This window comes from Palaemon carinicauda, chromosome 29 (assembly GCF_036898095.1).
Source record: "Palaemon carinicauda isolate YSFRI2023 chromosome 29, ASM3689809v2, whole genome shotgun sequence".
Classification (NCBI taxonomy): domain Eukaryota; kingdom Metazoa; phylum Arthropoda; class Malacostraca; order Decapoda; family Palaemonidae; genus Palaemon; species Palaemon carinicauda.
Genome location: NC_090753.1, coordinates 86,235,204 through 86,247,703, shown reverse-complemented (window position 1 = coordinate 86,247,703; position 12,500 = coordinate 86,235,204). Strand labels below are relative to the sequence as shown.

Below are 12,500 nucleotides of genomic sequence, written 5' to 3'. Positions count from 1 at the left end.
ATAATTACTGCCAGATCTTTGCTAAAAGAACAGCTATAACGTTTAAAACGCTTCCATGTGTCTATAATTACTGCCAGATCTTTGCTAAAAGAACAGCTATAACGTTTAAAACGCTTCCATGTGTCTATAATTACTGCCAGATCTTTGCTAAAAGAACAGCTATAACGTTTAAAACGCTTCCATGTGTCTATAATTACTGCCAGATCTTTGCTAAAAGAACAGCTATAACGTTTAAACGCTTCCAGGTGTCTATAATTACTGCCAGATCTTTGCTAAAAGAACAGCTATAACGTTTAAAACGCTTCCATGTGTCTATAATTACTGCCAGATCTTTGCTAAAAGAACAGCTATAACGTTTAAACGCTTCCAGGTGTCTATAATTACTGCCAGATCTTTGCTAAAAGAACAGCTATAACGTTTAAAACGCTTCCATGTGTCTATAATTACTGCCAGATCTTTGCTAAAAGAACAGCTATAACGTTTAAACGCTTCCAGGTGTCTATAATTACTGCCAGATCTTTGCTAAAAGAACAGCTATAACGTTTTAAAACGCTTCCATGTGTCTATAATTACTGCCAGATCTTTGCTAAAAGAACAGCTATAACGTTTAAAACGCTTCCAGGTGTCTATAATTACTGCCAGATCTTTGCTAAAAGAACAGCTATAACGTTTAAAACGCTTCCATGTGTCTATAATTACTGCCAGATCTTTGCTAAAAGAACAGCTATAACGTTTAAAACGCTTCCAGGTGTCTTTAATTACTGCCAGATCTTTGCTAAAAGAACAGCTATAACGTTTAAAACGCTTCCAGGTGTCTAAAATTACTGCCAGATCTTTGCTAAAAGAACATATATAACGTTTAAAACACTTCCAGATGTCTAAAATTACTGCCAGATCTTTACTAAAAGAACAGCTATAACGTTTAAAACGCTTCCAGATGTCTATAATTACTGACAGATCTTTGCTCAAATATTCTCTAAAACGTCTAAAACGCTTCCACAAGTCTAAAATTACTGTCAGATCTTTGCTCAGAGTCTCTATATAATGTGTGTATATGCCCATATACTGCATTCTACTAAAAATTTGTATATAATAATTATAAGGTTTCATGACCATAATTATTAGAAATTCAAAAGTTTAAGGATTGTTTTATCCTCCTCTAAACTAGCATTAGACACGATTCTAGTCTAGGTCATATTTGCATAATCATCGAGCTCATAATTCAACAAGTTACTATTGTACCACCCTTCTAGCTAGTACAGTGGTAAAGTATTCGCCTAGCATTCGCATGGCAGCAGATCGATCACAGTCCGGGACCATGAGATTAAGCTGTTTACTCGTGATGCCACTGCTCTGCTTGGGCACCTCAGTGGGGGGTTGGGCTTTCACGGCTGACGTTCTAGTGAGCTTCTATTATGATGAAACTGGAATTTAAACCAGACACCTTTGCCTTTAATGCCCTTCGCTTACAAGTTTCTGGAGAAAAAAAAAACACTACTACTCACTGACTGTTCATTAAGGCTGCCTTTCCAACTACGTTTGAGTGCATTGCGATCTGCATTTAACGTTCGCAATGATCTTGCAAGTTTGCAATACCTTAATATTGCATAACCTATTGTACTTAATATCCAGTAACCCGTCTTTAAAACACCGGAAACCCTTGACTTTTAGGGGGGGGGGGGGGCGGCACCCACAACTAAAATGTTGTCCCTAGTTTGACCAGAAAATGCCTTACTGAGTAAAAACCCCAATGTTAATGCTGACTAACATTGCTGAACAGCCCGTGGTAAGTATTTTAAGTATGTCGTGATAGTTAAAACCACCACTCTGAAAAATTGCTTTGAAGCACTGCCTATACAATGAAAGGCAACTAAGGGTAGATAATCTTCTTTGAAATACAGCTTATATAATGCAGAGTAACAATTATAATGTTGTTGCTGATCTTAAAATATTCTATATATCTTAATCAATACCTCTTATATATAGTTTCTTTATTTTCCTATTTATTTTCCTCACTGGGATAATTTCCCTTTTCGAGCCTTTGAGATTGTAGCACCCTACTTTCCCAACAGGGTTATAGCTTAGCTAGTAATAATAATAATAATAATAATAATAATAATAATAATAATAATAATAATAATAAAAGGACACATGGTCTGGTCTCAAACGATGTTTATACTGTACAATGAAAAAAATTAAGGACAAAAGCACTGATATTACTTACTTTACTCAAGACATAACAATCTTATATACAAACGCTTGATGATAACAATAGCATAAAAACTCTAACACAATAAAAGCTGCAATAGCAGCCTTAAAAAGGTTTTTCTATCATGAGAGAGAGAGAGAGAGAGAGAGAGAGAGAGAGAGAGAGAGAGAGAGATTATTAGTCAGTTGGTGACGTAAAAATGAGAGAGAGAGAGAGAGATAATTAGTCAGTTGGTGACATGTAAAATGAGAGAGAGAGAGAGAGAGAGAGAGAGAGAGAGAGAGAGAGAAAGAGAGAGAGAGATTATTAGTCAGTTGATGACATGTAAAAATGAGAGAGAGAGGGAGAGAGAGAGAGAGAGAGAGAGAGAGAGAGATTATTAGTCAGTTGGTAACATGTAAAAATGAGAGAGAGAGAGAGAGAGAGAGAGAGAGAGAGAGAGAGAGAGAGAGTATGAAACACACGTGCATTTCAACTGCCTGTTCAATGAAAAGCAATTGAAGGCAGATTCAACTTTGATTCTGCCTTCTGGCGATTTCTTTCGTCTCTGGAATGAATCTAAATCTCTATTATTATTATTAGTATTATTATTATTATTATTACTATCCAAGCTACAACCCTAATTGGAAAAGCAAGATGCTATAAGCCCAGGGGCTCCAATAGGGAAAAATAGCCGAGTGAGGAAAGGAAATAAGGAAATAAATAACTGAAGAGAACAAATTAACAATAAATCATTCTAAAAAAAGTAATGTCAAAAGAGATATGTCATATATAAACTATTAACAACGTCAAAAATAAATATGTCATATATAAACTATAAAAAGACTCATGTCCGCCTGGTCAACAAAAAAGCATTTGCTCCAACTTTGAACTTTTGAAGTTCTAATGATTCAACAACCAAAATCTAAATCCTTAAATAAAAACAATATCAAATCAAATCAACCAATAGTAACTGTCTCCCTGCTGAAGCTCTTAAATTTTGCCAACCATTAACACACGATTAACTTCTTGCATTATTCAATAAGTATATAACTTATTTCCTTTCTGAATGGGGATACCTTAACGTGGTGAAAGGCTTTGTGCATCGTCATGATCAGCCAAGCTGTACTAGTCAGGGCCAAACGTACTAGGTTGGTTTACTGTGAGCGTTCAGATTAAAGTCTCCCAGCACTATCAATCTGCAGTGGCCAGCGCGCTAATAATAATAATAATAATAATAATAATAATAATAATAATAATAATTCTAATAATTTCAATAAAAATAATAATTTTAATCATTTGGATAATCATTATAGCCTTAATAATTTTAATAACAGACAAACCTCAGACTTGACCAAGACATGTCTGAGGTCTTTGTCTTGCAGTGGAATACAAATGGTTCCATTAGTAGTTATTGTTGTTGTATAATTTATCCATTTATCCATCCCTTACCATCTGAACCAAGTATCTATCACCCGATTCCAATTATTATTTTTTCATCATCTACGTCCTGGAGGAAAAAAAAAAGAAAAAGAAAAAAAAAACCATTGTTGAACAATATCTTATAAGCAGTCTACCTATGTTCTCGTCAGTGTTTAGAGGTTTACAGGTCACTTATCAGTGGCAGCGGCAAGGGACGGAGACAGTGCCCTATCGAGCAGGACAATGCGCCCAAGCCCCCTCTCCACCAAAGCTGGGACCAAGGAGGGCGAGGCAATGGCTGCTGATGACTCCGCAGATAGACCTATAGGCTCCCCAAATCCCCCATCCTTAGCTCAGATGGATGGTGAGGTTCCAACTACAAAAGGAACTAATGAGTTTGAGCTGGACTCGAATCCCAGTCGGGCGTTCACCAGTCATGGACGTTACCATACGAATTACTTGAAAATCGTGGACACTACAAGAGATAAACCATTGTAATCTATTCTCATATCATACTAGATCTTCAAAAGTTCAATCTTGCAGCAAATGTTTTTATACTGAATAGGATGACATAAGTCGGTTGATAATCTATATATGAAATATCTGTTTTGAGGTTGTTACTGTTCTTAAAATATTTTATTTTATTCACTACCTCTCATATCTTTGATTTATTTCCTTTCCTCACTGGCCTATTTTTCCCTGTTGGAGCCCTTGGGCTTATAGCATCCGGCTTTTCCAAATAGGGTTGTAGCTTAGCTAATAATAATAATAATAATAATTAATAATAATAATAATAACAATAAAATAATAATAATAATAATAATAATAATAATAATAATAATAATAATAATAGTGAATGGGACAACCTCCGTCATATAATTTCATTTGCTCCAAAGAACTTCATCAAAGTGACATTCTTATAATGCATTCAATAAAAACAGACGCACAGAATCATAAATTAAAATCAATCCAAACCGGATGCTTAATCAAAATAATAACAAACAACCTTTCCTATGATTGTTATTTCTCAATCGGGAAAAGGCACCCCCCCCCCCAAAAAAAAAAAAAAGATTAATCAATACCTGTCGAAGGTAAATAGAATTTGTATACGTTTCCCGGACGATTCTATGGGATACGGCTGACATAGAACAGATGTGTAATAAGATGACTGGCATGATTGCGTTCGGTAAGTTTGGGTATATTTACCGTTTGTCGGTGACCCCGAAATCAAGATGGGTCGCTGGTGTTAATATAATCTCTACAGATGTCCTATATAGAGGAATTTAACCTTTATTCTTACTGATAGTTAAATTTCCAATCTATTCCCTACCATGGTTAGCTAGCTAACTGCTCTCATTCTTCTTTCACCCATTACTATTATCATCAATTATTATTATCATTATCAGAGTTATTACTATCATTATTATTATTATCATTATTATTATTATATAAGCCTTTTTCTCTTAAAACACTACACCTTAGTTTTCATTTCAGGTCTTTACTTAAAAGTCGCTTCCCACTTCCTTATCTGGATCCAGACTTTTCCGCCACAACTTCTTGTTATTTACAAGTGGGGTAAATCTTTAATTAATCATCAACTGCAAAAATTAATTTCTTTGCATTAACAAAAAAATGATAATAATATAATCAATTACAATACGAGTAGAAAAAAAGTTTTACAACGTCGTAAGTGTAAATAAAACTTACATAAAACCAAATATTAAGAGCTAGTTAGTATTCGAATTGCCTTAATAACTGAAATAAACTAAAATATTGTAATACCAATAACACAGCAAAGGATTCCATATATAGAATTAACTGAAAAATTAACGTTATAAATACCTAAAACAATTTTAATGGAAAGTTAAGTTTCATTATTTAAAGTTGACTTTAATGCATTAATCAGTAGACTTTCTGCAACTCGATTTTCTTATTCATAGTTTCCCTTAAATGCAATGTAATAATCGGGGTGTAAGTATGATCATTTTAATAATTTTTAAAATAATAATTTTAATAATGATCATTATAATAATTTTGATAATAATAATAATTCTAATCATAATTTTAATCATAATAATAATTTTTATTAATAATATTTCTAATTATAATTTCAATCATAATAATAATTTTGATAATAATAATTCTAATTCTAATTTTAAATATAATAATATTGATAATTTTAATAAAAACATCTTTAATAATTTTATGACGGCCATGCCACATAATTCCTTTATTTTCAACGTTAACGCTTAAAAATATGGCTGTCTAAGGGAGGTCGCAGGGGGGGAGGGGGGCGTTTATCCCCTGTTACGTCGGTAGAAAAGGACACGGCTCGTAGACTAGGTTAGGTTAGGTGGAGAAATATAAGTTTAAATAGGTGTTCTATGAACGTGTTCCTGTCCGTCGTTATACAAAGGCACCGAAAATTCATCTAAATTTACGTATTTATTATAAATGTTTTCGGAGTGACGAAATTAATTGCAAATCTAATAGAATTGCCAAAACCCATAGAAAATATCATTTAAAGTAAAAAATTTAAAAACATTTTTAAAAAGGAAAAACTATGAAAAATTAATAAAAAAAAAAGGGGGGATAAAAATTAAAATGTGAATAGAAGAGAAAAAATAGATATAAACACACACACACGCATATATATATATATATATATAAATATATATAAAGCCGGAAATATTGAAATTATAGTACTCAACAATTTTGCCTTATTTTTGCAAACATGAGAGAGAGAGAGAGAGAGAGAGAGAGAGAGAGAGAGAGAGATGCAACCGCAATGATGTGTAAACCTTACCTCGTTTGCCAGGGGCTCGGGAGAAGGAAATGAAAATGGCGACTCATTTCTCCCATGTTGACGAAGGGAGCAGAGGATGGATCCCACAAAGTTTCCTTAATGATATCCTTTCATTCGTTAGGGCAGAGAGAGAGAGAGAGAGAGAGAGAGAGAGAGAGAGAATTTGCACGGATATTTCATTCAATAATCCAATCATATTGAAATTTCAGAGAGAGAGAGAGAGAGAGAGAGAGAGAGAGAGAGAGAGAGTATTTGCACGGATATTTCATTCAATAATCCAATCATATTGAAATTTCAGAGAGAGAGAGAGAGAGAGAGAGAGAGAGAGAGAGAGAGAGAGATTTACACGAATATTTCCATTAAATATACCAATTCTACTGAGAGTTCAACTCAATTGATTTTTAATGAAAGTAACTCAAGAGGTCAAATGATATTTGCAAATTTTCTTTTCAAGACCATATGTCAAAATGAAAAAAAAAAAGCTAATAATAACAATATACGAATCAAAATATAAAACAAAACTTGATGATAAATGTAATATATGTAAAATGCTACACATACTTCAAATCTGTCCATAATTCTTCATTGCACCCGAGTCGAAGTATAATACCTCAGCATGAAGGTAGGTAACTATTTGCAGATGATATCAAGGTATTAAAGTAGGTAACTCTTTGCAGATAATACCAAGGCATCAAGATAGGTAACCCATCGCAGATAATACCAAGGCATGAGAGTAGGTTACTCATTGCAGATAATACCAAGGTACCAAGATAGGTAACTCAATGCAGATAATACCAAGGCAGCAAGGTAGGTAACCGATCGCAGATAATACCAAGGCATGAGAGTAGGTTACTCATTGCAGATAATACCAAGGTACCAAGATAGGTAACTCTTTGTAGATAATACCAAGGCATCAAGGTAGGTAACCGATCGCAGATAATACCAAGGCATGAGAGTATGTTACTCATTGCAGATAATACCAAGGTATCAAGATAGGTAACTCTTTGTAGATAATACCAAGGCATCAAGGTAGGTAACCGATCGCAGATAATACCAAGGCATGAGAGTATGTTACTCATTGCAGATAATACCAAGGTATCAAGATAGGTAACTCAATGCAGATAATACCAAGGCATCAAGGTAGGTAACCGATCGCAGATAATACCAAGGCATGAGAGTATGTTACTCATTGCAGATAATACCAAGGTATCAAGATAGGTAACTCTTTGTAGATAATACCAAGGCATCAAGGTAGGTAACCGATCGCAGATAATACCAAGGCATGAGAGTAGGTTACTCATTGCAGATAATACCAAGGTATCAAGATAGGCAACTCAGTGCAGATAATACCAAAGCATCAAGGTAGGTAACCCATCGCAGATAATACCAAGGCATGAGAGTAGGTTACTCATTGCGGATAATACCAAGGTATCAAGATAGGCAACTCAGTGCAGATAATACCAAGGCAGCAAGGTAGGTAACCGATCGCAGATAATACCAAGGTATGAGAATAGGTTACTCATTGCAGATAATACCAAGGTATCAAGATAGGTAACTCTTTGTAGATAATACCAAAGCATCAAGGTAGGTAACCCATCGCAGATAATACCAAGGCATGAGAGTAGGTTACTCATTGCGGATAATACCAAGGTATCAAGATAGGCAACTCAGTGCAGATAATACCAAGGCAGCAAGGTAGGTAACCCATCGCAGATAATACCAAGGTATGAGAATAGGTTACTCATTGCAGATAATACCAAGGTATCAAGATAGGTAACTCTTTGTAGATAATACCAAAGCATCAAGGTAGGTAACCGATCGCAGATAATACCAAGGCATGAGAGTAGGTTACTCATTGCGGATAATACCAAGGTATCAAGATAGGCAACTCAGTGCAGATAATACCAAGGCAGCAAGGTAGGTAACCGATCGCAGATAATACCAAGGTATGAGAATAGGTTACTCATTGCAGATAATACCAAGGTATCAAGATAGGTAACTCTTTGTAGATAATACCAAAGCATCAAGGTAGGTAACCGATCGCAGATAATACCAAGGCATGAGAGTAGGTTACTCATTGCGGATAATACCAAGGTATCAAGATAGGCAACTCAGTGCAGATAATACCAAGGCAGCAAGGTAGGTAACCGATCGCAGATAATACCAAGGTATGAGAATAGGTTACTCATTGCAGATAATACCAAGGTATCAAGATAGGTAACTCTTTGTAGATAATACCAAAGCATCAAGGTAGGTAACCGATCGCAGATAATACCAAGGCATGAGAGTAGGTTACTCATTGCGGATAATACCAAGGTATCAAGATAGGCAACTCAGTGCAGATAATACCAACGCAGCAAGGTAGGTAACCGATCGCAGATAATACCAAGGCATGAGAGTAGGTTACTCATTGCAGATAATACCAAGGTATCAAGATAGGTAACTCTTTGTAGATAATACCAAAGCATCAAGGTAGGTAACCCATCGCAGATAATACCAAGGCATGAGAGTAGGTTACTCATTGCGGATAATACCAAGGTATCAAGATAGGCAACTCAGTGCAGATAATACCAAGGCAGCAAGGTAGGTAACCGATAGCAGATAATACCAAGGCATGAGAGTAGGTTACTCATTGCAGATAATACCAAGGTATCAAGATAGGTAACTCTTTGTAGATAATACCAAAGCATCAAGGTAGGTAACCCATCGCAGATAATACCAAGGTATGAGAGTACGTTACTCATTGCGGATAATACCAAGGTATCAAGATAGGTAACTCTTTGTAGATAATACCAAAGCATCAAGGTAGGTAACCCATCGCAGATAATACCAAGGCATGAGAGTAGGTTACTCATTGCGGATAATACCAAGGTATCAAGATAGGCAACTCAGTGCAGATAATACCAAGGCAGCAAGGTAGGTAACCGATCGCAGATAATACCAAGGTATGAGAATAGGTTACTCATTGCAGATAATACCAAGGTATCAAGATAGGTAACTCTTTGTAGATAATACCAAAGCATCAAGGTAGGTAACCGATCGCAGATAATACCAAGGCATGAGAGTAGGTTACTCATTGCGGATAATACCAAGGTATCAAGATAGGCAACTCAGTGCAGATAATACCAAGGCAGCAAGGTAGGTAACCGATCGCAGATAATACCAAGGTATGAGAATAGGTTACTCATTGCAGATAATACCAAGGTATCAAGATAGGTAACTCTTTGTAGATAATACCAAAGCATCAAGGTAGGTAACCGATCGCAGATAATACCAAGGCATGAGAGTAGGTTACTCATTGCGGATAATACCAAGGTATCAAGATAGGCAACTCAGTGCAGATAATACCAAGGCAGCAAGGTAGGTAACCGATCGCAGATAATACCAAGGCATGAGAGTAGGTTACTCATTGCAGATAATACCAAGGTATCAAGATAGGTAACTCTTTGTAGATAATACCAAAGCATCAAGGTAGGTAACCCATCGCAGATAATACCAAGGCATGAGAGTAGGTTACTCATTGCGGATAATACCAAGGTATCAAGATAGGCAACTCAGTGCAGATAATACCAAGGCAGCAAGGTAGGTAACCGATCGCAGATAATACCAAGGCATGAGAGTAGGTTACTCATTGCAGATAATACCAAGGTATCAAGATAGGTAACTCTTTGTAGATAATACCAAAGCATCAAGGTAGGTAACCCATCGCAGATAATACCAAGGTATGAGAGTACGTTACTCATTGCGGATAATACCAAGGTATCAAGATAGGTAACTCAATGCAGGTATTACCAAGGCAGCAAGGTAGGTAACCCATCGCAGATAATACCAAGGTATGAGAATAGGTTACTCATTGCAGATAATACCAAGGTATCAAGTTAGGTAACTCAATGTAGATGATACCAAGGCATAAAGGTAGGTAACTTATTGCAGATAATACCAAGGTATGAGAGTGGGTTACTCATCGCAGATAATACCAAGGCATGAGAGTAGGTTACTCCTTGCAGATAATACCAAGGTATCAAGATAGGTAACTCAATGCAGATAATACCAAGGCATCAAGGTAGGTAATCCATCGCAGATAATACCAAGGCATGAAAGTGGGTTACTCATTGCGGATAATACCAAGGCATCAAGGTAGGTAACTCATCGCAGATAATACCAAGGCATCAAGGTAGGTAACCCATCGGAAATAATACCAAAATCATCAAGATAGGTAACACAATGATAACACCAAAATGCATCAAGATATCAAATTTATTGCGTATAATACTAAGGCATCAAAGTAGGCAACCCACTGCAGATAATACAAAGGCATCAAGGTAGGTAACCCACTGCAAATAATACCAAGGCATCAAGGTAGATAATCGAATCAACCTTCCAAATCTTTACCGATGGATAATATAATCACAGGAAAAGCAACACCGACAATCAGCTGATTCACCTTGACCTACCTCCCCCTATTTCAATATCTAGGACCTAATGACTACTCTGACAGGTCGAACAATCAATTTAACCGATCGAAGCGCGAAAGACGAGCACAGATAAAACGATATCGAGACATTACATAGGTTCTTCAATCCCCCACTCAGCCCTTCCTTACCTTTCGTTGCTAATCGACCTGGAACTTCATTATCATTACCACTAGGAGATCAATTTAATTAGTGAACAAAAACAACTTTAAAGGACTTACCTTAACTGGTAGGGCGTCATGGACATCATTGGGTTACAACTGAAAAGAAAAGAACGTTAGACGGAAAAGGATCATCGTGAAAATATCATTCGAAAACATATCAAAATTATGGGACACAAAATATGTTTTTGCAAATGCTGAATAACTGAAGAAGAACAGTGACTGATTCCGTCTTCATCTTCAAATCACTATTCCTAAAGACAAAGAGATCATAAAAAACTAGGAAAGTTTGTCTTAAAACAATTGATATAACAGTTACTTTAGCATTTAATGAATACATATATACACCCATACACACGCACACACACACACACATATATATATATATATATATATATATACTAACAGCCGTTACAAGTCCACTGCAGAACAAAGGCCTCAGACATGTCCTTCAACTTGCGTCTGTCTATGGTCTTTCTATACCAGTCTACACCTGTAAATTTTCTTAGTTCATCAAGCCAATGTCTTCTCCTTACACTAATTTACTAACTCAAGTGACCCATTCTGTTATTCTTAATGTCCATCTTTTGTCTGTCATTTTCATTATATGTCCTGCCCATGTCCATTTCTTTTTCTTATATGTAATTAGTATATCCTTTACTTCAGTCTGCTTTCGTGTCCAGGTTGCTCTTTTTCTGTCTCTTAGTGTTATTCCCATCATTATACTCTCCATAATTCTCTTAGTGTTATTCCCATCATTATACTTTCCATAGTTCTCTTAGTTGTAACTGGCTTATGTTCTAAGACTTTAGTTAAGGTTCCAAGTTTCTGGTGCACAAGTCAATACTGGTAACCCCATTTGATTAGATACTTTTCTTTTCAGAGAAAGTGGCATTTTACTTTTCATAATCTCATTTTGTTTACGAAATGCTTACCATCCCATGCTTATCCTTTTAATTTCGATCTCGTGTCCTGGGGAAACATTTACTGTCTGTCTTAAGTACGTATATTCATTAACACTTATATATATATATATATATATATATATATATATATATATATATATATATATATATATATATATATGTATATGTATATATATATATATATATATATATATACATACATATATATAATGTTTGTGTGTGTAATACTTCTTTTAAACGAATTTGACACCGTGACATACAACATGACAAACTGAGTTAAGTACCATGAGGAAAGTGAATGTTGGACCCTGTGCCAGGCTGATAAGGGCCTTAACAGAAAGGCGGGTTGGACATGACTGGTTTATTCAAACGGCATAACAATCATTTATTACAAATGGTTGAGGATGACAATGTCATAAAAAATTTCAACAATATGAAATATGCAATGCCATGCTTAAATAAAATTTTCTATCATGAGAGAGAGAGAGAGAGAGAGAGAGAGAGAGAGAGAGAGAGAGAGAGACA

The 12,500-nt window shown here is 35.6% G+C and overlaps 1 protein-coding gene across 1 annotated transcript in view; it reads right to left on the bottom strand.

Moving 5' to 3' along the window:
- Nucleotides 1-11,107: 11,107 nt before the first annotated feature.
- LOC137622310 (uncharacterized) overlaps nt 11,108-12,500 on the bottom strand; it is a 287,146-nt gene continuing 285,753 nt past the window's right edge. Inside the window, exon 5 of the mRNA XM_068352877.1 lies at nt 11,108-11,148. The gene's annotated coding sequence lies outside the window, so the exon portion shown is untranslated. The remainder of the gene's footprint in view (nt 11,149-12,500) is intronic.